Below are 26,810 nucleotides of genomic sequence, written 5' to 3' on the forward strand. Positions count from 1 at the left end.
CATATGACACAGAAAACTACATTCAATACCTTATAATAATCTATAATGAGAAAGAATATAAAAAATATACAATATATTCAAACTGAATCAATTTGCTATACACCTGAAACACTGTAAACCAACTATACTTCAATTTTTAAAAATTTTTAAAAACTAATAGTACAAGTTTATAAATTAGCTCCATTATCAGTATAATTTGTTTTACTACCCTTTATTTTTCTATCTGTGTCTACTTGGATTTATATATTTTTACATTTAATGATGCAAATCACATTAAATCCTTTTGGGAGATAATTCAATATGTAAATATATGCATGCATATCATACTCTATCTCAAATGAACTAGTCCATGGGGTCCCAAAGAGTTGGACATGACTGAGAGACTTTCACTTTCACTTTTTCCATTGTTTTCAAACAATTTTAACCAATTTGATTATCTATTTTCCACCCTTTCCTTCATATACTGTTATCCAGTACACCATCCTTGTGTATTTCTATTTTTATACATACATGTTTGTATTTATTTTAGTTTAACAAAGAACTATATGTATCCTTATATGTGTTTACCTAATGGTTCACACAGTATAGAATCTGCCTGCAATGCAGGAGACCCAGGTTGAATCCCTGGGTTGGGAAAATCCCCCGGAAAGAAATGGCAACCCACTCCAGTATTCTTGCCTGGAGAATTCCGTGAAGCCTGATTGGCTACAATCCACGGAGTTGCAAAGAGTCAGACATGACTAAGTAGCACACACATTCACAAACACACACACACACACACATACACATATCCTCAGCACATTATGCCTTAAATATTTCTTTTTAAAATACTTATTTATTTCTGTTTTAAATTTTTTACTGTCTGTCTTAAATTAGAGTCCCCCCATGGTTGCCCAATGCATATATACACTGCTACAAGATGAATTCTTAAAATTAAAAACAAAAAGTTTGGTTTCTATTTTTTAACTTTTGATGTTTCAGTCTTATCTATTATTTAATACCTGATACTTTCAGCCTCCTTATAAAGTTTTCCAAAATCAGACCTGACTTGGGACTTGCCTGGTGGTTGGGGATTAAGGTTCTTCTCTTCCACTGCAGGGGGCCTGAGTTCCATTCCTGATCCAGGAACTAAGATCCTACATGCCTTGAGGCCAGAAAAAAAATTAGGCCTGACTTTAAGAAGACAATAACCACTTTTCCCCAGTCAAAACCTACTTCCCAAGTAGGTTTCTTCTCATCTGTTATTAACCTTTCTTCTTATCTATTATTCATTACCCCTAATAAAAAGAGAATATATTCTCCAGTTTGGGGACTATTTCTTCTTCTATTTTTTTTTTGGTAATGGTGGTTTAGTCACTAAGTCATATCTGACTCATGTGACCCCATAGACAGTAGCCCACCAGGCTCCTCTGACCATGAGATTTTCCAGGCCAGAGTACTGGAATGGTTGGCATTTCCTTCTCTAAGGGATCTTCCTCACCCAGAGATCAAACCCCAGTCTCCTGCATTGCAGGAGGGTTCTTTACCATCTGAGCCACCAGGGAAGCCCATTATCTATAATAAAGCAATATATCAATATTTTCTTAAAGACAATCAAAATTCTCACTCTCTAGCATCCTTTATCAAAATTCATCAGTAACCATAATAATTCTATAAGATTTATTTTCTTTATTATTCCTTTGATTACTTAATTACATGTACTATTATCATTTTTCTACTTTGTATTCAGTTTCTCATCTCTCTACCTTGGTGGAAGCTTCTAAATGGAATTTTTGGAGGTAATTACTTTTTACATTTACATTTCCAGATGTACAAGCTGGATTTAGAACAGGCAGAGGAACAAGAGGTCAAGTCGCCAAAATCCATCAGATCATAAAAAAAGCAAGGGAACTCCAGAAAAGCCTCTACTTCTGCTTCATTGCCTACAACAAAGCCTTTGACTGTGTGGATCACAAAAAACTATGGAAAATAGTTAAAGAGATGGTAATACCACACCACCTTACCTGCCTCCTGAGAAACCTGTAAGCAGGTCAGGAAGCAACAGTTAGAACCGGACATGGAACAACAGACTGGTTCCAAATTGGGAAAGGAGTACATCAAGCCTGTATATTGTCACCCTGCTTGTTTAGATTCTATGCAGCATACATCGTGTGAAATGCCAGGCCAGATGAAGCTCAAGCTGGAAACAAGATTGAAGGGAGAAATATCAATAACCTCAGATATGCAGATGACACCATCCTAATGGAAGAAAGTGAAAAGGAACTAAAGAGCTTCTTGATGAAGGTGAAAGAGGAGAGTGAAAAAGCTGACTTAAAACTCAACCTTCAGAAAACTAAGATCATGGCATCCGGTCCCATCACTTCCTGGCAAGTAAAAGGGGAAACAATGGAAATAGTGACAGACTATTTTCTTGGGCTCTAAATTCATTGTGGACAGTGACTGCAACCATGAAATGAAAACATGCTTGCTCCTTGAGACAAAAGCTATGAAAAACCTAGACAGCTTATTAGAAAATAAAGACATCACTTTGCTGACAAAGGTTCTTATAGTTTAAGCTATGGTTTTTTCAGTAGTCATGTATGGGTGTGAAAGTTGAACCATAAAGAAGGCTGAGCACTGAAGAATTGATGCTTTGAACTGTGGGGCTAAGGAAGACTCTTGAGAGTCCATTGGACAGCAAAGAGATCAAACCAGTAAGTCCTACAGTATGGATATCAACTCTAAATATTCATTGGAAAGACTGATGCTGAACCTGAAGCTCCAATACTTTGGCCACCTGATGCAATGAGCTGACTCACTGGAAAAGACCCTGATGCTGGGAAAGATTGAAGGCAGAAGGAGAAGGAGGCAACAGAGATAAGACAGTTGGATGGCATCATCAATTCAAGGGACGTGAGTTTGAGCAAACTCCGGGAGATAGTGAGGGACAAGGAAACCTTGCTGCAGTCCAGCAAAGAGTCGGATACACTGAGCAACTGAACAACAACATCCTCTCATTAATTAGTAAAATGCTGTAATTATAAATGGCCCCTTAAATGGTTCCTAATAAATATTATTTGCAGACACTCTTCGTATATGTTTCTAGTGTATTTACTATTAACAACATTTCACAACAACTTCATTCATTTTGTTAAGTACTCTCTAATTGTACTTATTTGGAATGGACCATCAAATATTTGGAAATAATTTTTTAAAAAATCAAAATTATCAAATGAAAATTCACAGTAAATGGTTTTCCAAATGTGCTTTTGGGAAAAAAAATTACCATATGGTTATAACAACAACAAAATCCAATTCAAGACAATTTTGTGTACCTAACAGATTGGAGTTTTATTACAAATATGTTGGTTAGCTAATGAATTCATTTGAGTGTGATTAACTTCTGGATTGTAGCAAACCTGTTTATGTATGAAATTATGGTTTGGAACCATCATCACTCGTTGGCTTGTGAATCAATAATTTGGTTTGTATGTGGAAAATTCAACGTGCATATGGTATGAATGCCACTTGTAAGAGTATAATTCACAGGAAATGGATAGTGTGAATTTATGGTGACTGCAAATTGGCTGACAACTTATTTTGTCACATATGCCCAGAAGGAATGCTTTATGTAGCCCATAAAGGGTTTTAAGAGGGTTTTAAGTCCTAAATCTTATTTTCTCCATAGATTTCAGTCAAAGGGATATGAAATTATATTTTTTGATTTCTTTGCAGTTAGTTGAAATGATAAAAGTGAAGGAATTAAGGCTTTCTCAAAAACTTTTTATACTAATAATTTCCACTAATTGTGAAAAAGCCTTTTTAAACAGTTTTTGATTTATCTATGTTTTCACATGTAGAATATATGTAATGTCTACATTACATGACTTTTAGAACATAATATTGAAATTAAGAGAAATTTTTCAATGAGTTGAAATCTGTGCATAATTGGGTAAGATGAGGAAGGTTCTGAACTAAATATTTACTAATTCTTTTTCTTTTAACATCCATTTTCTTTAGTTTCACCTATAATTACCATTTTGGTTAGTTAATTAGCATCTCCTGCATTGGCAGGTGGATTCTTTACCACTGAGACACCAGGGAAGCCTTCACCAGTTACTTTCTTGCTGCTAATTTAAATGGACGTATTTCAGCCATCATTGTCCTTGATATCTTGACAATTTTGCTCTGACTTTGGAAAGAAAATTTTGGAAAGAACAACACTGAAAGTGCTCAGAAATAATACCAGATATATAACAAGTAAAACTGGAATGGATCCATTAGCATGAAAGATTATGAGAATGATTGTGGCTTTAAAAAGTATCTTTTTATTTTAACTTTTTGGAGAAATTTTATCTTCACAGCAAAATTAAGAGGAAGGTATGGAGATTTTCTATAGACTACCGTACTCCTACATATACATGGCCTCCCCCATTAAAAATATCTCTTAACAGAGGGGTACATATGTTAAAATTGATGAACCTACAATGATACATCAATATCACTTAGAGTCATAGTTTACATTTAGACTCACTCTGGCATCACACAGTCTACGGGTCTGTACAAATACATTCATCATTACAGTATCATACAGAGTATTTTTACTACTCTCAACTCCTATGTATTTCATCTATTTGTCCCTCCCATCTCCTCACCCCAACCCTGGCAACCACTGATGTTTTAGCTGTTTCCATAGTTTTACCTTTTCTAGAATGGCCTATAGTTGAAATAATACAGCATATAGCTTTTATATGTCAATTTCTTTCACTAGCAATATGCATTTAAACTCCCTCCATCTCTTTTAGTATTTGTTATTTCATATGTAATATTCAAGGGAGGGCAATTTTTTCACTGAAAGTTTGAAAAGTATACAGTAGAATGATCTAAACATGTATTTATAAATTCTGGTGGTGCAAAGGTGATCATGGTGATGGGAAAATTATACTAAACTTGATATTGCTCCTTAAGTCATAGTCTGTCCTTTGCCCTGGGAATATAAAAAGCATGCTCTCTGAGCAAGAGGGAATCCTCCAGCAGATTGCCTTCAGCCTTCATGCGCTCAATCAGCATTTCTAGGTCTCCAAGCTTCTGGCCTTTGTCTTAGGGCTGGAACATCATCTCTTCAGGCTTCAGATCTCAAAGTTTGGGATAAACAACTTCCATAGTTACAAGAGTCAGTTCTTTATAATAAATATATTTCTACATATTGTTGTTTGGTCATTCAGTTGTGTCCCACTCTTTGTGACCCCATGGACTGCAGCATGACAGGCTTCCCTGTCCTTCACCATCTCCTGGAGCTTGCTCAAACTCAAGACCATTGACGCCATCTAACCATCTCATTCTCTGTAGTCTCCTCCTCTGGCCTTCCGTCTTTCCCAGAATCAGGGTCTTTTTCAATGTGTTGGTTCTTTGCATCAGGTGGTCAAAGTATTGGAGCTTCAGCTTCAGCATCAGTCTTTCCAATGAATATTCAGTGTTGATTTCCTTTAGGATTGACTGGTTTGATCTCCTTGCTGTCCAGGGGACGTTCAAGAGTCTTCTCTAATACCACAATTCGAAAGCGTCAATACTTTGCCAATCAGTCTTCTTACGGTTCCACTCTCACATCCATACATGAATACTGGAAAAATCATAGCTTTGACTATATGGACGTTTGTCGAAAAGTAAAAACTCTGCTTTTTAACATGCTGTCTAGATTTGTCATAGTTTTTGTTATAAGGAGCAAGGGTCTTTTAATTTCATGGCTGCAGTCACCGTCCACAGTGAATTTGGAGCCCAGGAAAATAAAGTCTGTCACTGTTTCCATTGTTTCCCCATCTATTTGCTATGAAATGATAGGACCAGATGCCATGATCTTAGGCTTTTGAATGCTGAGTTTTAAGACAGCTTTTTCACTCTCCTCTTTCACTTTCATCAAGAGGCTTTTTAGTTCCTCTTCCCTTTCTGCCATAAGGGTGGTATCATCTGCGTATCTGAGATTATTGTTATTTCTCCCTTCAATCTTATTTCTAGCTTGAGCTTCATCAGCCCAGCATTTCACACAATGTATTCTGAATGTAAGTTAAATCAGCAAGATGACAATACACAGCACTGACATACTCCTTTCCAGTTGTGAACCAGTCCATTGTTCCATGTCTGATTCTAACTGTTGTTTCTTGACCTGCATAAAGGTTTCTCAGGAAGTTGGTAAGGTAGTCTGGTATTCTCATCTGTTTAAGAATTTCCCAGTTTGTTGTGATCCACACAGTGAAAGACCTTAGCATAGTCAATGAAGCAGATGTTTTCCTGGAATTCTCTTGCTCTTTCTATGATCCAGTGGATATTGGCAATTTGAATTTTTTCTACATATACACATGTCCTATTAGTTTCATTTCACCAGACAACCCTAATACACCTACTTTCTCATTAATACACGTTTCAAATCAGGGGTCTATGTATCTGTCTTCTATTTGTGTGTGAATATGATTAGAGATAAAATAGCCAAGTTTATTTGAACAACCCTGTCTCTAGTAGTCTGGAGGATTTCAGGCCTTTTCCATGTGAAAATTCTTTGTCATCTAGAAATACTTGGAATTGGTAAATTGTCACAAAGAAAACCTGATAGAACCAGGCTTAAGCCATTCCATTCCCATGAGGCAATTTAAGTCAGTTATAACAAGGAACTAGAATGAAAGCGCACAGTGTCCCTTTGTCTTTGTTTCCCACATTATGTCATGAGAAATTCTTTCATGCCTGCCACGTTGTGATATCTCCGATGGTGAATAGAGAAGCCAGTCCCTTAGTGATGCAAATGAGAATGGAAAAGTTGTAATTAGATGTCATCACAGTCAATCATCTTAGACATAAAGGAGGGAGGGAGGTTATCTCAAGGGGGAGAAGCAGTGTGTCCAGATTGTGTCCATGGAAACACAACCCCTTTGTCTACCCTTCTTCAGACATAGAGTTTGGAATCTAAGGTCAGTAACCAAAACTGTCAAGGAAAAATACTTCATCATTAGAAGACAAGGAAGCAAGTATCAGTTATTGTATTTATTAGGCCATGTTAGCTTTGGTAGGGGAGAAAGAAAACACCTTGGTAAAAACTGTTGCCTCTGACTGATCTGCCTCTTAACTTTTCAATATCGCAAAGTTGCAACTGAAAAAAAAAAAAAAAAGTTTGTTTTTTTTTTAGTAGAAACCTTGACAAATTAAAATGCAACTTCCCTAATATTGGCTAAAATTCGCTTAAACAATCAGCTTATCCTAATTTTAAAGATAAAATTTGTTACTTTAAGGGATTAAATAACTTGTCCAAGGTCACTCAGCATCCCAAGGGACATCCTGAGAACATTTAATTTCTGAAGAAGTCCGATTCTAAATCCCAGGCCTCTGACTGGAGGACACTAATCACTCAAGCACTCTCTGCTTCTCCCTTTTGGAATGTAAGTGCCATAAGGCAGAGAGTGTCCTGTATTTTGCTCACTGCCATATTTCCAGCACCTTGGATAGCACTACACACATAGCAGGCACTCTATATGTACCTGTTAGGAAAGATATATACCCAGTACAGTTTGAAATGGCTTGCAAATATTTTTCCTTTTTGTGTGTACGTACATGTGTCTATATACACACATATATGAGCATATATGAGGAACACTATTCAAACTAATAGAATATTCTCTATATATTTTTGTTTTCTAATATGTCTCATTCATATTTTTCACTGGCAAATTGACTAAGTAACCAAATTATTTTTTTTTAATGATGTATTTTGCAAAGTTCATGGTTGATCTAGGACTTGAATTCCTCCTCTGATGTCAGTCTTGGTCACAAGTCACTGAGCAGGCAAAACCTGAAAAGAATGTCATTTACTTCGGTCAGCATTTAGTACTTCAGTATGTAAAATTTCATGCAAGATTTTTTTGATGTTACAATACTTGAGATAACTTCTTCTTGGTGTTCCAAATGAAGTCAATGACCCATGATATATGCTGCTAGAAAGATTTTTTTAAATACAGTAATTAAAATAATGATAATTTGAAATCCTACAGTATCTTTCTTTCTAATCCACTAGTAGAAATATTTTTCAGTATGTTCATTTATAGAACGCTTTTTTAAATTCCAGTTCTGAAGCATTTTGTCTGCAAAAGAACGACATTTTGGTTTAAGAACATTATTAAAACTTGAGTCTTTGTTTAAATGTCAACCTTGAAATGTATTGCATTTCAAAAAAATCAATAAGGTTTCAATTTCCTTTTGGTAAATATATCTTTCATAGGAAGAAAAGTAAGAAAGTGTCAGAGGATCTAACCTCTTGTGGTCACTAACATAGGATTTCTTCTAATTTACCTAGAGTCTTACAAAAAGAGCACTTTCAGTTGTTCGGTGTCATTGTGTGTTTCCAAATTGCTTAAAATAAAGGAATTCTAATGTTTTATCTTAATTGTTACAGTATTCTTCCATTGTTTACATATTGATTTGCTTTATTTATTCAACTTAGGTCACACAAAATCTGATATTCTAATTCAAAATGATATATCACATACATTTATGAATGTTTATTGTCTAATTATTTTATCATTTGAAGGAATAGGGTTTATTGCTTTCTTTCTTTCTTTAGTATGTGGGGGTTGAGGGACACCCAGGAAGATTTTTTTTTTTTCTCTCTTCAGTTAAACACTCCTGTTGGATGACTTCAGTCTTTTTTCCAAAAGCAAAGAAATGCCAGCCTGTGGCTCTCAAGAGACACCGTTAAGGGAATTGTTTCTTCTGATAAACCTGCAGTTGACCCTCATGGTCTATTTTGAAGAAATGGGTCAGATTGGTGAAATGTCATTTTTGTTATTTGTCTTTTGCAGTTTGTAAGCTTTGAATGCCGAAGAATTTTGAGAGCCAAGAGCAATGCTGGCATGATCGTCAGGTCGCTGTGCCTTAACACATGCCAGACATAGGAAGATGGGTCTCAAAACACCTACGTTCAGAGAAAAAAGATATCAGAAAATTTGTGTGCCAAGTTTTTAATGGCAATAATTATGTAAAATTATTCTACTAACCTAAGTCATGTTCATTTGAAGCTGTACTTCCATATCTCCTGAGATTTCAAAGTATAGAGCAGCTGTTTAAATAGCAGATGTATGCAACATATTAACTATACATTAAAGATTGTCAACAGTTGTTTCTCTCTGGAGATCCTTGAATGTTACTAAGGATTTTGGAAATGCCCCAAACACAAACACATATTGTTTTAACTATTTTATATTCTGAAATATGGCCATAGCATTTTATTAGGAATATTATTAAACTGCCTTAAATGAATTTTTTAGAGCTTGTGATTCTCCAACTAGTCTGTATAACTACCACCACCATTGTTATCAGGACTAATTATTCTATTTTCTAGGACTTTTCCAAAGTCTTTAGTTATTATATATTATTTAATAATAACACCCTATGGTGTTATTGTAACTATAGCACAACTGTAGTTACTCTTATTATGGATAAGAACATGGAAGCACAGAGGATTTAAGTCACTTGTTCACAACCAACAACTAAGTATTAGAGCAAAACTTGATCTCATGAATTCTGGCTCCAGTCATGAACCTGCCTCTTAGTATGAAAATAAGTATATATTAGTCTTCTTGGGCTGCCTACACAAAATGTCACAAGCTATAGAATTTGAAGCTATGGTACATATACACTATGGAATATTACTCAGCCATTAAAAAGAATTCATTTGAATCAGTTCTAATGAGATGGATGAAACTGGAGCCCATTATACAGAGTGAAGTAAGCCAGAAAGATAAAGACAAACACAGTATACTAATGCATAAATATGGAATTTAAAAATATGGTAATGATAACCCTATATGCAAAACAGAAAAAGAGACACAGATGTACAGAACAGACTTTGGGACTCTATGGGAGAAGGCGAGGGTGGGATGTTCTGAGAGAACAGCATTGAAACATGTATATTATCTATGGTGAAACAGATCACCAGCCCAGGTTGGATGTATGAGACAAGTGCTCGGGCCTGGTGCACTGGGAAGACCCAGAGGGATGGGATGGAGAGGGAGGTGGGAGGGGGGATCGGGATGGGGAACACATGTAAATCCATGGCTGATTCATTGTCAGTGTATGGCAAAACCACTACAATATTGTAATGTAATTAGCCTCTAACTAATAAAAATAAATGAAAAAAAAATAAACAATAGAAACATATTTTCTCACAGTTCTGGATGTTGGAAATCTGAGCTCAGGGAGCTAGCATAATCTGGTCAGCTTCCAGTAAGCCTCTCTCCTCAGCTGGCAGGGAGGCACCATCTCTCTGCTTCCTCACCATGCCTTTCCTCTGTGTACACATAGAAAGAGGTTGCTCTCATCTCTGCTTCTTCTAATAAGGACAACAGTTCTATCAGAGTAAGGTCCCACCCTTGAAATAATTTTCTTAACCCTAATTGCCTCTATAAAGGCTTTATCTCCAAATATTGTCACATTGGAGGTTAAGATTCAACATGTGAATTTTGGAGAGATATAGTTTAGTCCCCAGTACAAAAGTATATAAACATAATATTCAATACTATGCCAAAATGTTTTTTTCTAGAAATTTAAACTTTATATTGGTTCAACCTATTTTATTTTCGTCACTACATGGCAAATAGATGGGGAAACGTGGCTGACTTTATATTTCTGGGCTCCAAAATCACTGCAGATGGTGATTGCAGCCATGAAATTCAAAGACACTTACTCCTTAGAAGGAAAGTTACAACCAACCTAGACAGCATATTAGAAAGCAGAGACGTCACTTTGCCAACAAAGGTCCATCTATTCAAGGCTATGGTTTTTCCAGTGGTTATGTATGAATGTGAGAGTTGTACTATAAAGAAAGCTGAGCGCCAAAGAATTGATGCTTTTGAACTGTGGTGTTGGAGAAGACTCTTGAGAGTCCCTTGGACTGCAAGATCCACCCAGTCCATCCTAAAGGAGATCAGTCCTGGGTGTTCATTGGAAGGACTGATGTTGAAGCTGAAACTCCAATACTTTGGCCACCTGATGTGAAGAGTTGACTCATTGGAAAAGATCCTGATGCTGGGAAAGATTGAGGGCAGGAGGAGAAGGGGACAACAGGATGAGATGGTTGGATGGCATTACTGACTCGATGAACATGAGTCTGAGTAAACTCCGGCAGTTGGTGATGGACAGGGAGGCCTGGCGTGCTGCGGTTCATGGTGTTGCAAAGAGTCGGACATGACTGAGCGACTGAACTGATACTGATTTTATTTTCAACCAGGTTTAAAATATCTTATAGCTCCATTAATACAGAATCTTAAAAAGCTTAACTGTGGTGACCTAAGCTGAAAAGAGGTCTATAGTCTTTTGAACAGTTGATGCCTAGACTGTGTTACAAAATGTAAATAATACAAGAACTAGATTTAAAGAACTAAGAAAATGGACTATTTTCTAGGCTCATACTTTATTTATAAGTATTTATACCTGACTATTAAAATTTTGGAGGTAAGATTCACTGCCAACTGAATAGGTTCTCATATAGAATAACTGCATTAGAAACTGCTGCTTCATTTTTTACATTGTAGAATGTGGGAAAATATGCACCACTGAAGAATGGGTGAAATAAATTATAATATTGCTTCCTCTAAGAATTCCAAAATGTTGAAAAATATGGGCAAAGTGTAACTTCAGTTGAGAAGCCATGTACAGGAAGTGGGATTTGATATGGAACCTTGCTTCTCAAGGTGTGGTCCAGGGATGGGCAGCACCAGCATCACCAGGATGTTGGAGATTCTCAGTCCAGGTCTACTGAATCAGGATCTGCATTTTCTCAGGATCTTCTGGTGAACTTCAAGAACATTATTGCATAAGATGGATTAGTAAAAGGAATGTGTTCAAGTGGTGGTGAAAAAAATTGGTGGGGAGGACAGTGCTTGGATTTTTATCTGATCTGTTCAATTACCATAGTACATGAGTCCAGTGATCTAGTTTTTAGAGATCACATAAGAATTATGTAATGCCTCTTCTATTTATTTCCATTAGGATGATCAAAATCATAAGGAAAATGGCCTAGACACAGACTTTATTGCTTTCATTTAAGCTTGGAATTTTGCTTCAACTAATTCATAATAACACTTTTGATTCAGAGACAAATTCATCAACAAGATGAAATATTGAGATAATCTTCAGAAAAGAACTTTTAATCAGTCCATGCATTAATAAGTCTAGAATTTTTTATATATGAAAGTGGGCCAGAGTAGAAATCAGAAAGAGCAGATTGATATAAAAATGCAGTATTCATCAAAATTGATATAGAAGAAGATTGTAGTAAATTCTCCAGAAATTTTTAAAAATTCCTATTGTTTACCACAGTTCCTGGCTCATAAATGGTGAAAATAACATTTGACAAAAGAATTAATACATTTTTGCTAGAAAACTTTCTAACTTGAAGATAGGGGTTCAAACTTTTTATGGCTTTTTGAATAGAGATCTCCATGTCACCATGCTACCTTGTCATTTGGGATAAGAGGCTTTTGATTTAAACCAGCGGGACTTAGGCAAATCATTAATTTCCTATTGCTACTGTAACAAGTTACAAGTTTAGTGCCTTAAAAGAAAATTTATTTTCTTACAGTTGTGAAGGTCAAGAGTCTGAAATAGGCTTCAACTGGGCAAAAAGCAAGGTGCTGGCAAGACTAAATTCTTTCTGGAGGCTTTAGGTAAGAATTTACTTTCTTGCCTTTTCCAGATTTTAGAAGCTGCCTGCATTCCTTGGCTTGTAGCCCTCTTCCATCCTCAAAGCCAGCAACCATTAGTGGAGTATTTCTCATACCACATCACTTTGGCACTACTGTTATACCTCCTTCTTCCACATTTATCAATCCTTGCAATTATATTGGGCCCATCCAGATAATCCATGATATTCTCTCTATTTAAAGGTTAGCTGACTCATTAGCAACTCTAATTCTACCTGCTACCTTTATTCCCTCTGCTATGTAGCATAACACAGTCACAGATTTCAGGGTTTAGGATGTGGCCCTTTTAGGGAAAGCCATGATTCTACCTTCTACAGAAAAAAGTCCTAACCGAGAAAGCAAGATAGTTAACCTTGTGAGTAGAGCCCTTTGGAGCAACTTAATGGACTGCAATTACTTTCTTAACACAGGAATGCATAGTAGGGATTGCTGAGTTATATGCATGGATATTCCAGACCACCTTACCTGTCTCCTGAGAAACCTGTATGCAGGTACAGAAGCGACAGTTAGAACTAGACATGAAACAGTGGACTGGTTCCAAATTGGGAAAGAAGTACATCATAGCTGTATATTGTCACCCTGCTTACTTAACTTATATGCAGAGCACATCATGTAAATGCCAGGCAGGATTTGGCTTTTCAAATCCAGCACAGGCTAGAATCAAGATTGCTAGGAGAAATCAACAGTCTCAGATATGCAGATTACAACACCCTTATGCTGGAAAGCAAAGAGGAGCAAAAGAGCCTCTTGATGAAAGGGAAAGAAGAGATTGAAAAAACTGGCTTAAAAATCAACATTCAAAAAACTAAGGTCTTGGCATCTTGCCCCATCAATTCATGGCAAATAGATGGGGAAACGATGGAAGCAGTGACAGACTTTATTTTCTTGGGCTTCAAAATCATGGCAGATTGTGACTGCAGCCATGAAATTAAAAGACCCTTGATCCTTGTAAGAAAAGTTATCACAAACCTAGGCAGTGTATTAAAAAGCAGAAATATTACTTTGCCAACAAAGGTCAGTATAGTTAAATCTATGGTTTTTCCAATAGTCATGTATGGATGTAAGAGTTGGACTATAAAGAATGCTGAACACTGGAAAATTGATACTTTCAAACTGTGGTGTTGGAGAAGACTCTTGAGATTCCCTTGGACTGCAAGGAGATCAAACCAGTCAATCCTAATGGAAATTGGTCTTGAATATTCACTGGAAGGACTGATGCTGAAAGCTGAATCTCCAATACTTTGACTACCTGATGCAAACAACTGACTCATTGGAGAAGACTCTGATGATGGGAAAGATAGAAGGCAGGAGGAGAAGGGGATGACAGAGGATGAGATGGTTGAATTACATCACCAACTTGATGGACCTGAGTTTGAGCAAGCTCTGGGAGTCGGTGATGGACAGGGAAGCCTGTCATGCTGCAGTCCATGGGGTCACAAAGAGTCGACATGACTGAGCAACTGAACAACAACATGCATGGATTTCCCCATTTTGCACATTATTTCAACTGGGGAACACTTCATGTAGAGAAGTGCTACTACCTCTGTGATCTCACAACCCTAAAGAATATTTTGAACTACAAATCCTGTGACTGATAATGGCATATTATGCAATATACATTTGATCTTTGTTTCTGGGTCCTGAGAGCTTCTACTGTGTTGTGCTAAGTAGCTTCATTCCTGTACAACTCTTTACGACCCTATAGCCTGCAGCCCACCAGGCTCCCCTGTCCATGGGGTTCTCCAGGCAAGAATACTGGAGTGGGTTGCCATTTCCTCCTAAACTTGTGTAATTTCCTGCATGATAGGATGACAGCAGCATCTTTTGTTTCTGAAACAGAAAATCCCAAGGAATTTTCATGGTGATAGGAGCCTCTTTTGTTCTAATGATGTGACTCTTGGTGAGAACCTAAATAAATTCAAGAAAGGGGCTGGTTACTGGAAAGACTAAGCTTTGATTAGACACCTCAAAATTTTAGCTCCATCCTCTCCAATCTCTAAGGAGGAAAAAGGGTCTGGAGATTAAGTTAATAATCAATCATGTCTATGTGGTGAAATATCCATTAAAGCACCTAATTGGTGAGGTTGGAAGAGCTTTGGGGTTGGTGAAAGCATCCATGTGGCAGAGAGTGGCATATACTAACTCCATCCCACTCTCAGGAACGTTCTGAACTTCACCTTATGTATCTCTTCATTGGGCTGTTCATCTATACTTTATAATATTCTTTGTAATTAACCAGTAGATTTAAGTAAAGTGCTTTTCCTAAATTCTGTAAGCCATTTTAACAAATTATCAAACCTGGGCTTAGCAGGTGAATATGGAAATTGCCTAAATCTGTAGCTGGTCAGTCAGAAGTCCTAGAAGTTTGGAATCTGATTGGAATTTGCAAAAGAGCCAGACACAATTGAGCAGGTACGCACGCACCAAGCTAATTCCAGAAAGTTACTGTCAGAAGTGAATGAAATTGTAGGACACTCAGGTGGTGTCCAGAGATCTGGAGAATAGATTGTTAGTGTGAGGGAATATCTCATACATTTGGGGACAGAAGAATTGTGATTAAAAAAAGAGTTAGTGCTGATTACCGCACTAAATTAAACACTGAAACTGAGGCATCCTCCACCTTGGAATGTTCCATAGGACTTTGGACTACTAATAATAGTAGTTTCCTCCCTGATACAGATACCAGAAATGTCTCCTTGGAAAAGTAGTTATTATTTTTGTTACTGAACCCTGGCAGAAACTGAGTCATGTAATTCTTAGGCACCCATTCTGAGTATTTAGACAGATAGTCCAACTAATCTTGCCTGGACATCTATTAGACCAACATAGGATGGTCTCACTTTCTGCATCATCCGTGCAAATATCTGCCAGAATCCCTGGATGTCTGCCTCACTCTCATTCCTGTAGTTGTCTCTCAGTCATCCCATGGATGAACAAATGTCATCCAGTCCATGACTGGACAAACAAGACAGGTTGTATTGACTGCTTTTTAGCAGTTTTGACATAAGCATGCACTAAATGTAATTATTCTAACTGAATTAGGACTCCAAGGCTCACCAGCCAGCCAGAGGCCACATTGAAGGTGCCTTGAACTTGCACTCCCTGAGTGATGTAAGTCAAATCTGAAAATCATGAACAATTGTCAAAAGTTCCCCACAGTGGTATCACAAGTTCTCACCAGGGTATCACACTTAAAGAGTACTTCTTGTGGAAATCCAAGAACTAACTTGCCTCTGAGAAGCATGGTGATTGTATCTTGGTGGTGATAAGGGAAGTCTTTCAATGGTTTAAGGCAATACCACAGTCAATCCTGCAGCTTTCAAATGGCTATAGAGAAATCTCAAAAGTGAAACTATGCTTGCTTACTTATTGTATTTAGCAGAATAGTGGCCTCCAAAATGTACATCCTAATCCTTAGAACCTGTGCATATTACTTTATTTGGAAAAAGCATCCCTGTAGATGCAACCTAGTTGAGAATATTTAGCTGATGTGTTTATCCTGGATTATCAGGTGAGACAAATCTAATGAATAACATTCTTATAAAAGAAAGACAGATGGAGAATTGACAAACCGAAAAGTTGGAGGCAATGTGACCACAGAGTTAGAGATTAGAATGATTTAGCCACAAGCAAAGTAAAGTCTGGAGCCACCAAAATTGAAGGAAGCAAAGACCATGTCTTGCCTAGAGCCTGAGAGGTAGGGCTAGCTTGTTGTTGCTCTGTTCATTCACTAAATTGTGTCCTACTCTTTGCCATCCTGTGGACTCCAGAACACCAGGTTTCCCTGTCCTTCACTATCTCCCGGAGTTTGCTCAAACTCATGTCCATTGACTTGATGATACCATCCAACCATCTCATCCTCTGTCGTCCCCTTTTCCTCCTGCCCTCAGTCTTTCCCAGCATCAGGGTCTTTTCCAAAGAAGCAGCTCTTCACATCTGGTAGCTAAGCTATTTTGGACTTCTGGCCTCCATAATTCTAAAAGAATAAATCTCTGGTATTTCCAGTGACCAAATTTGTGGTAATTTATTACAGGGACCACAGAAAACTAATTAATTCAAAAAAGCTTCCTGGAGGGATAAATGGTCCATTAATTTTCTGTTTCTTAGAAGAGACAGTTATCCCAAGGAAAGGAATCCTTTAATTAGAAAAGATCATATTAAATCTGTACCTAAGTTTACTCAGTGTAATAATGCCACAGTTCTGGTCTTTGGAGGCAGCCAGGACATCCTCAAGTCACTGACCTGTGTTGTTAGGAATGATAAAACTTGCTCTAAAGTTCTCTCCATGAACCAAGGCAGTTATATGTACATTTACTAATATGTCCTGCTGCACTTAGAACAATAACTTCTGCCAAGAAGAAAGTTCAGTTTATAAATCTAAGGAGAAATCCATGTGGCTTTCTAAGATAGACACTGATGGTTTGGCTTATGGATTCATTCTCCAGATTAGAGCCAGAACTCTTGATTATGAGGTGGTCAGTGCGGTAAACTGGTTTCATCACACTGCTTGGAATCTTACTGATAATAGTCTTAACCAAATACTGATGGGAGAAATTGAAAAGATTTGTTATTTTAGTTTTCACAACCTGGTGTAAATTTCTGGCAAATATGCAAATACTCTGAGATACTATCTTCAGAATTTGCTTGCTACTTGTCTTAGTTTTATGTTGCTTATCACAAACTTACTGATTTAACCAGTACAGATTTATTATCTTATAATTCTATGTGTCACCAGGCTCAAGACAAAGTGTTAAAAGGCCTTCATTTCTTTCTGGAGGCTTTCAAAGAGAATCAGTTTTCTTACTCTTTTTGCTTGTTGGCAGAATTCTGTTCATTGTGTTTTCAGATTGGTTATCAGCTGAGGTACATTCCCATCTCCTAGAGGCCACCCACAGTCTTTGGCTCCTTTCTCCCCTGCATTTTCCTCAGAGTTCCACAGGAGTGAATTGAATCCTTCTCATATTTCATCTCTGCCCTTCTTCAGTTGCCACATTTCTCTCTGAAAAGAACAGGAAAAGTTCTTTCTTTTAGGAATTTGTGTGATTAGACTAGGCTAGAGCAGAAAATCCAAGAAGTCTTCTCCATCTCCAGGCCCATAATCTGAAAAAAATCACTTTTGCACATGAGATAAACATATAGAGGTTCCAGAGATTGTGGTGTGGACATCTGGGGAAGGGGTGTTATGCTGCCTAATACAGAGTGACATATTTGTTCCTTGATGAGTTAGTGTATTTTACCCACAGGAAGACTTAAGAGTTTGATGTAGAAATAATAAAATAAATTCAACACATAAAAACTACTTTCAAGTAGTTAAAAGAATATTATGTGCATATTTAGAATTATTCACACGTTTTTGAGAGAACTTGGCTTAACTGAGTAACAGTTCTTCCCAAAGTAATTTATGATACTACAATATATGTAATTATTATTATAAGCTGAAATTTTACCCAGGTTATAAACTTTACTGGAATACTTAAATGAACTTAATAGTAAAGATATTTATAAGTTTAATTTATCAGATTCACAAGTATTACTTAAGTACTTGAGAAGATCTATTGGTGTACTTAATAAGAAAATCGAATGCATTAAATATGTAAATGCAGTTTAAAATTTTAGCAAATGTATCTAAGTTTATATATTAGAATGGATGTTAATCAAAAGGCCAATTAAAGTAATAGTTAAAGTGTGCTAGTTTTATAAATAGAAGAGTAATATTTATAAGGTGTAAATAAACATTTAAGAAAAATATAGTTTTGAGCTTAGTAATTTGAATTAATATAATAAAATTTAACTTTAAATAAAAAGAAAAGTGCAAGTGGTATATTCTGTGCATGGGATGTACAAACACACACATTAACTGTTAACAAGTTAACATAAGCATCATATGTCTTAAGTGGGTACCAAAAAACATGTATAAATTAGTCAAGTATAGACAGAAAAGAGGAAGGAGAAGAATGGGCAAGTAGTAATTTAAGTGGCAGGACAAAAAGAAAGTTTGACTCTTTCAAGCCAAAAGAACAGACAACAGTCTTGATTTATTCCATATATAGACATCAAGATATGAGAGAATGGTGTATTCTTTACCCTAAGATATTGGGTTCTTGTTGGTTACCATTAATTATACTGAGAAATTGTAGACATGCGTACATTAAAGTTAGTTGTACATTAATAATACATTAAGCATGCATAGAACTTCAAGTGTAGGCAAATACATTTATTCTAAACTTTCTTAGAATATGGGGACCATGAACTATGCTTAGTTGCTCAGTAGTGTCTGACTCTTTGTGACCCCATGGAGCCCACCAGACTCCTCTTTCCATGGGGATTCTCCAGCAAGAATTCTGCACTGGGTTGCCATGCCCTCCCTCAGAGGATCTTCCCAACCCAGGGATCGAACCTAGGTCTCCCACAATGTGGGCGGATTCTTTACTGACGGAGCCACCATGGAAGCCCAAGAATCCTGGAATGGGTAGCCTATCCCTTCTCCAGGGGATCTTCCTGACCCAGGAATCAAACTGGGGTCTCCAGTACTGCAGGCAGATTCTTTAACAGCTGAGCTACAAATTCCGTGTTAACTTTTTTTTTTAGTAAAACCATACCATTTAGTAAAACAAATTCATGATCTGTACTCTCCAATTTTTTCTTTAGAACAGAGTTGGAATTTGTAAAGCAATATAGGCGTTTGTAAAGCAATATGATGGTGGTAATTTAGTTGCTATCTTGTGTCTGACTCTTGAGACACCACGGTTGCAGCCCTCCAGGCTCCTATGTCCATGAGATTTCCCAAGCAAGAATACTGGAGTGGGTTGCCATTTTCTTCTCCATGGGATCTTCCTGACCAAGGGATCAAACCTGGATCTTCTGCATTGCAGGTGGATTCTTTACTGACTAAGCCACCAGGAAAGCAATATAGACATTTATAAAGCAACATAGGCTCAGATTTACACATGTATTATCCATTTCACTTAATTTACTTACTCAGTTCAATTATATTTTTTATAAATTTAGTTTTCATGGAAATAATGGGCTTTTCCTTTGCATATTTCATTGGTTTCAGTTCAGTCCAGTCACTCAGTCATGTCCGACTCTTTGCGACCCCATGAACCGCAGCACATCAGGCCTCCCTGTCCATCACCAGCTCCTGGAATCCACCCATACTCATGTCCATTGAGTCGGTGATGCCATCCAACCATCTCATCCTCTGCCGTCCCCTTCTCCTCCTGCCCTCAATCTTTCCCAGCATCAGGGTCTTTTCCAATGAGTCAGCTCTTCACATCAAGTGGCCAAAGTATTGGAGTTTCAGCTTCAACATCTGTCCTTTCAGTGAACACCCAGGACTGATCTCTTTTAGGATGGACTGGGTGGATCTCCTTACAGTTCAAGGGACTCTCAAGAGTCTTCTCCAACACCACAGTTCAAACGCATCAGTTCTTCGGAACTCAGCTTTCTTTATAGTCCAACTCTCACATCCATACATGACCACTGGAAAAACCATAGCCTTAACTAGATGGACCTTTATAGGCAAAGTAATGTCTCTGCTTTTTAATATGCTGTCTAGGTCGGTCATAACTTTCCTTCCAAGGAGTAAGTGTCTTTTAATTTCATGGTTGCAATCACCATCTGCAGTGATTTTGGAGCCCCAAAAATAAAGTCAGCCACTGTTTCCACTGTTTCTCCATCCATTTGCCATGAAGTGATGGGACTGGATGCCATGATCTTAGTTTTCTGAATGTTGAGCTTTAAGCCAACTTTTTCACTCTCCTCTTTCACTTTTATCAAGAGGCTCTTTAGTTCTTCACTTTCTGCCATACGGGTGGTGTCATTCATTGGTTTACTCAATAGTTAATCAAACCATAAAACAATAACACCAATAACTACATAAAAGTATTTGGAAACAAATATACTTCTGGGAAGGATCAAACTCACTAGATAGAAGAAGTGTTGATTTTTATGAGGAAGAACTGCAATAGCCATGGGGATCTATCAATATGATTTACAGAGTGAATGACAAGCCTTTTTTAATCGAGAAATAAGGTGAAGTGAGGGTTGGTTACTTAATAGAATTTCACTTAAAAAAATAAATACATAAATTCAGCATAGAGTGTGGTAGGGAAAAAGGTAACTCCAAAATGAATCAAGTCCTTAAATGCCATCATAAATAGATATTCATGCAGGAAATTTCTTAACATTATATGTTTTTCTTAGCTTTTACCCTCTTGATTACCTAGCTCAGAGCTTTGTACACAATATGTACTTAGTAAACATTTGCTGCACTGCATTTAAGTAAGGTACCATCAAGAAAAGGGAACTTGAGCAGAAGACAGGAGCCTTTAAGAGACTTAAATTATACTAAGTAACTTTCAGTGCTGAGTAAAGTTAAAAACAGCAGGTGCTATTTGTTATAACTCACTAATTTGTGAACTATTTTTATCCTCTCAGACGCTCATGTTATTAAAATAATAACTCCTCAAGTGAAAGAAGAAATGGTGTGAAATCCATAAATTCCACAACCCCTAATGCAATTAAAAGAACAAATCCTCTTTTAGAAGTGAATCCTAAACTATCTGAATCACATTCTCTCCTGTTGATCTAACCTGATTAGATCCATAGCCCTAAAATTGCACTCAGTCTTTGACTCACACTGGCAGACTACTGTATCCAGTTCTCACAAACTAAAGTGAGGCAGGAGAAACCCACATGTTATCTGTTTTGGAGTCAATGAGGCTGCAGGGGTGTAATGAAAGATATTCCCTAGAAGAGTTGGTCCATCAGGAAATACTTTCTATGAAGAGATCTGTTGGCAAAGGTTTTCTTTTATATGAAGACAAAATGTCAGTCTTTGTAGCTTAAAAACGTGCAGTGCTTTGCATCTCATGTGAAGTCTCATTATTATAGGAAAAGAATGTAAATACAGGTATGTCACTGACAGATTGGAGAGAAGTGGGAGGAGGGAACAGAGAGAAATGAACAAAAACAAATCTAAATGACTTCAGGCTAGGTGAGATTTTTAATTTAGCCAGGGTGTTATCTCATTAGCAAAGTGTCTTTATGCCCTGAAGGTGTCTTTATTCTTTTTTCTTAGAAACAAATTACTCAACTAGTCTTCTTGTTTTACAGCTGCATCTTGCAGTAGTCTATTCATAAATTTCTTGGGGTTTGTAGCCTGAGGACGGAGGGTAGAAGGATAGGCTCAAATTCATCATGGATAGTATTCTACAACAGATTAGGGATTACATGTCTAGGAATGTTGCTCGCTCAGTGCCTGGTGGAAAATTTTCTCTTTTCAGTTAAAACTTTTCATCAAAATAACTTAAAAATATTATATGTAGAGTTCATTTCAAGCATGATCTTGGAAGTAAATTACTGCTGATCATTTAAAGCCAAGTACATAGTCAGAAATCTTCTGTTCCTGTGAAAGTCATGGTTTTGCAGTGCTGGTACAATAATGATTAGAATATTTGTGAAGGAATATTTGTTGCAAGAGAATAGAATATTTGCTGTGTTAATGCTCTGCTAGTTTTGATATTTTTAATTGCCTGTAAGGCTTCAGACATATTTAAATAGCACCACAGTGTTTTAAATATTTCTAGTGTTAGAATAGGCAAAGAACTTTCCTTTCTAATATCACACAGATTCCTTTGTGTACAATCCCACAGAATGTTGATCTCCAATTAAATGTCATAAAAGCTCTTGGCTGGGAGCATTGCAGTTTGCCAAAAATTTCCCCCTGAACTTGCAGCTGGTTGTGCCGCAAGATATACAAACCATCCAGTTCCACAGAACTTTAAAAAATGGTTTTATATCAGAGATTGCCCTCTATTTTCTTTCCAAATAATAGCATTTCTCAGACTCCACTTCTCTGTACATTCTAAGTATAATTTATATGCAAATAGCCTTCCTATTATAAACCTCGATCCTCCTCAGATGAAGCTTAGAGAAGATTCTAAACGTATTTTTGGCTTGCTGACAACAAACATATTTAGGAAAGAAAGACTGCAACTTACAAAAGCCTCCTCACAAAAGCTAAACTGATTTCAAGGCCTCTGAACTAATCAGATAGAATTAGCAGGGAGGAGTGGAAGATGATGAGGGAGGAATGTGTTAAGTGTTAAGAATATCATGGTGGTTTGCTTCCTCTCATGGCCTGACAGCCTTGATCAGCTAATTAGGAAACCTTTACCCAAACTAGTGTCAATTTGTTATTTAACCCCCATGGGAAATTTTCACAGCTAGAAGTCACTTGTGTGAGAACATGCAGAGATATTTCATTTGAAAACAAGGAGAATCTAAAAAAGATAGATGATAAAGGGAGGCCATTCTTTACAGATTATCTTTTTTGTTATTTTATGTTATCTAAACGATGATATTCAGAATGAGAAGAGGCATTTGTGTGCCCTGTGTCAACTTTTGATCATTTGACATATAATGTAAATCATATGGCTGATTAAATCCATCTCTTATGCTAAGCATGAAGCTTAATTATATCAAGATCGCCAAAGCCTCACTGGCTGGTTGGGTCTGACTGACAGGAACAGCATTTACTGTCAGATTCCATCTGAGCCTGGCCCTTTCACGTCTTAGAGCTTTCATTCATCAGACAGTGTGAATGTTAGACCCATCTCTTGAGATGGGACCTCTCAATCGTAATAGCGAAGCATTCTGTCTAGTGATGTACTTAGGCTTTTGCAAGTGAACTACAGCGGGTACCAGCACAGGAATTAAAGCAATAGCCTGCCTAAAGCTTGATCTTTATTTCATTGAGAACCACAGTTTTTTAAGGTGGTGTTATTTCTCTGAATTATGTATTTTTTAAAAAATTTCTGAGAAGAGAAAAAGAATTTTCACAAAATCTAAATATTTAGAGAACTCCAGAGTATCAGTTTCAGAAATAAAATACTAGATTCAAATATACTTAAATCTTGCAGATTTTATTTCCCTTAAATTTAAAAGGGAAATCTTTAGACAAATAAATCTTAAAATTAATTTTTAATCTTTCAAACTGCTAAAGATGACGATAAATTGAAGAAAAACAAAGCTATTAGGTTGGTGCAAAAATAATTGCGGTTTTTACATTGTTGAAATTTGCCTTTGACATTAGAATATGTTCTTAAATAAATGTGGTTATGTTATACCTCATTTTAATGTACATTTCTCATTTTTTTTTTTGCTAATAGCTTATTACTTGTTTATTTTATATTTATTTTAGACTATGTAAATGGTGTTAGACAAAAGCAAATTTGAACAATTTTTTTATTTCAGTTCAAAATGGGCCATAGAGCAATGGAGACAACTTGCAAGATCAATAATGCATTTGGCCTAGGAACTGTTATTGAAGGTATAGTACAGTGGTGGGTCAAGAAGTTTTGAAAAGGAGACAAGAGCCTTGAAGATGAGGAGCGTAGTGGCCAGCCATCAGAAGTTGACAATGACCAACTGAGTCATCATTGAAACTGATCCTCTTAAACTACACAAGAAGTTGCTGAAGAACTCAACACTGACCATTCTGACTGACAGGAACAGCATTTACTGTCAGATTCCATCTGAGCCTGGCCCTTTCACATCTTAAAGCTTTCATTCATCAGACAGTGTGAATGTTGGACCCATCTCTTGAGATGGGACCTCAAGATCCTATTTGAAGCAAATGGGATTTGCTTCCTGTTTGGCATTTGAAGCAAATTGGAAAGGTGAAAAAGTTTGGTAAATGGGTGCCTCATGAGCTGACCTAAAATCAAAAAAATCATCTTTTTGAAATGCCATCTTCTCTTATTCTATGCAACAACAATAAACTATTTCTTGATCAGATTGTGATGTGCAGTGAAAAGTGGATACGAGAACTGGCAATGACCAGCTCATTGGTTGGACTGAGAAGAAGCTCCAAAACACTTCCAAAGCCAAACTTGCACCCGAAAAAGGTCACGATCACTGTTTGGTGGTCTGCTGATTCACTACAGCTTTTTGAACCCTAACGAACCCAATATACGTTCAATAATCAATGATATGCACAGAAAACTGCAATGCCTGCAGATGGCATTGGTCCACAGAATGGGCCCAATTCTTCTCCATGACAACACCCAACTGCACATCACACAACCAACACTTCAAAAGTTGACCAAATTGGGCTACAAAGTTTTGCCTCATCCACCATATTCATCTAACTTATCACCAACGAACTACCACTACGTTAAGCATCTCAACAACTTTTTACAAGGAAAATGCTTCCACAACCAGCAGGAGGAAGAAAGTGTTTGCCAAGTGTTTGTTGAATCCCAAAACACGGATTTTTTATGCTAGAGGAATAAACACATTTTTCAGCAAAAATGTGTTGATTGTAATGGTTCCTATTTTGATTAATAAAGATGTGCTTGAGCCTAGTTATAATGATTTAATATAATGATTTGAACCAAATTATGTTTGCACCAACCTCATAATTCATGTTGCTAACTTATTATATACTAGATGAAGGAAACCAGAATATGTTCCCCCAAAATATGCCTTTTTGTTGTAAAAATTGTTTTAAGCAGAGCAAGCAAGGAGTAAGCACAGAAAAAGCCCCCCTTTTTTGCCTAAAGGCAAGAAATAAATTTTCCTTTTACTGGAGATATCCCTTATTATCCAGAGATGGCACCAGAGGAATCTTCAACCAAATTTTGTTAAACTAAGATATTTCTTCCTACTTAAAGAAGATAATGAACTACCAAACCGAAATTTCACCATCCCTAGCCCAAATCCCTTTGTCTTGTCAATTCTTCATAAATTTATTTATTTACTGTCTCCTCTAGTCACTGCAGTTCAGTTCAGTTCTGTCACTAAATCATGTCTGACTCTTTGCAACCCCATGGACCACAGCACACCAGGCCTCCCTGTCCATCATCAACTCCCAGAGACCACCCAAACCCATGTCCATTGAGTCGGTGATGCCATTCAACCATCTCATCTTCTGTCATCCCCCTTCTCCTCCTGCCCTCAATCTTTCCCAGCATCAGGATCTTTTCCAATGAGCCAGCTTTTTGCATCAAGTGGCCAAAGCATTGGAGTTTCAGTTTCAACATCAGTCCTTCCAATGAACACCCAGGACTGATCTCCTTTAGGATGGACTGGGTGGATCTCCTTGCAGTCCAAGGGACTCTCAAGAGTCTTCTCCAACACCACAGTTCAAAAACATCAATTCTTTGGCGCTCAGCTTTCTTTATAGTACAACTCACATCCATACATGACCACTGGAAAAACCAAATCTTTGACTAGACTTAACTTTGTTGGCAAAGTGATGTCTCTGCTTTTTAATATGCTGTCTAGGTTGGTCATAACTTTTCTTCCAAGGAGTAAGTGTCTTTTAATTTCATGGCTGCAATCACCACCTGCATTGATTTTGGAGCCCATAAAAATAAAGTCAGCCACTGTTTCCCCATCTATTTGCCATGAAGTGATGGGACCGGATGCCATGATCTTAGTTTTCTGAATGTTGAGATTTAAGCCAACATTTTCACTCTCCTCTTTCACTTTCATCAAGAGGCTCTTCAGTTCTTCTTCACTTTCTGCCATAAGGGTGGTGTCATCTGTATATCTGAGGTTATTGATATTTCTCTTTGCAATCTTGATTCCAGCTTCTGCTTCCTCCAGCCCAGCATTTCTCATGATGTACTCTGCATATAAGTTAAATAAGCAGGGTGACAATATAGAGCCTTGACATACTCCTTTCCCTATTTGGAACAAGTTTGTTGTTCCATGTCCAGTTCTAACTGTTGCTTCCTGACCTGCATACAGATTTCTCAAGAGGCAGGTAAAGAGCGTGGTATTCCCATCTCTTTCAGAATTTTCCAGAGTTTATTGTGATTCACACAGTCAAATGCTTTGTCATAGTCAATAAAGCAGAAATAGGTGTTTTTCTGGAACTCTCTTGCTTTATCAATGATCCAGAGGATGTTAGAGATTTGATCTCTGGTTCTTCTGCCTTTTCTAAAACCAGCTTGAACATCTGGAAGTTCACAGTTCACGTATTGCTGAAGCCTGGCTTGGAGAATTTTTAGCATTACTTTACTAGCATGTGAGATGAATACAATTGTGCAGTAGTTTGAGCATTCTTTGGCATTGCCTTTC

The sequence above is a fragment of the Cervus canadensis genome, chromosome 26 (genome assembly GCF_019320065.1).
Source record: "Cervus canadensis isolate Bull #8, Minnesota chromosome 26, ASM1932006v1, whole genome shotgun sequence".
NCBI classification, from domain to species: domain Eukaryota; kingdom Metazoa; phylum Chordata; class Mammalia; order Artiodactyla; family Cervidae; genus Cervus; species Cervus canadensis.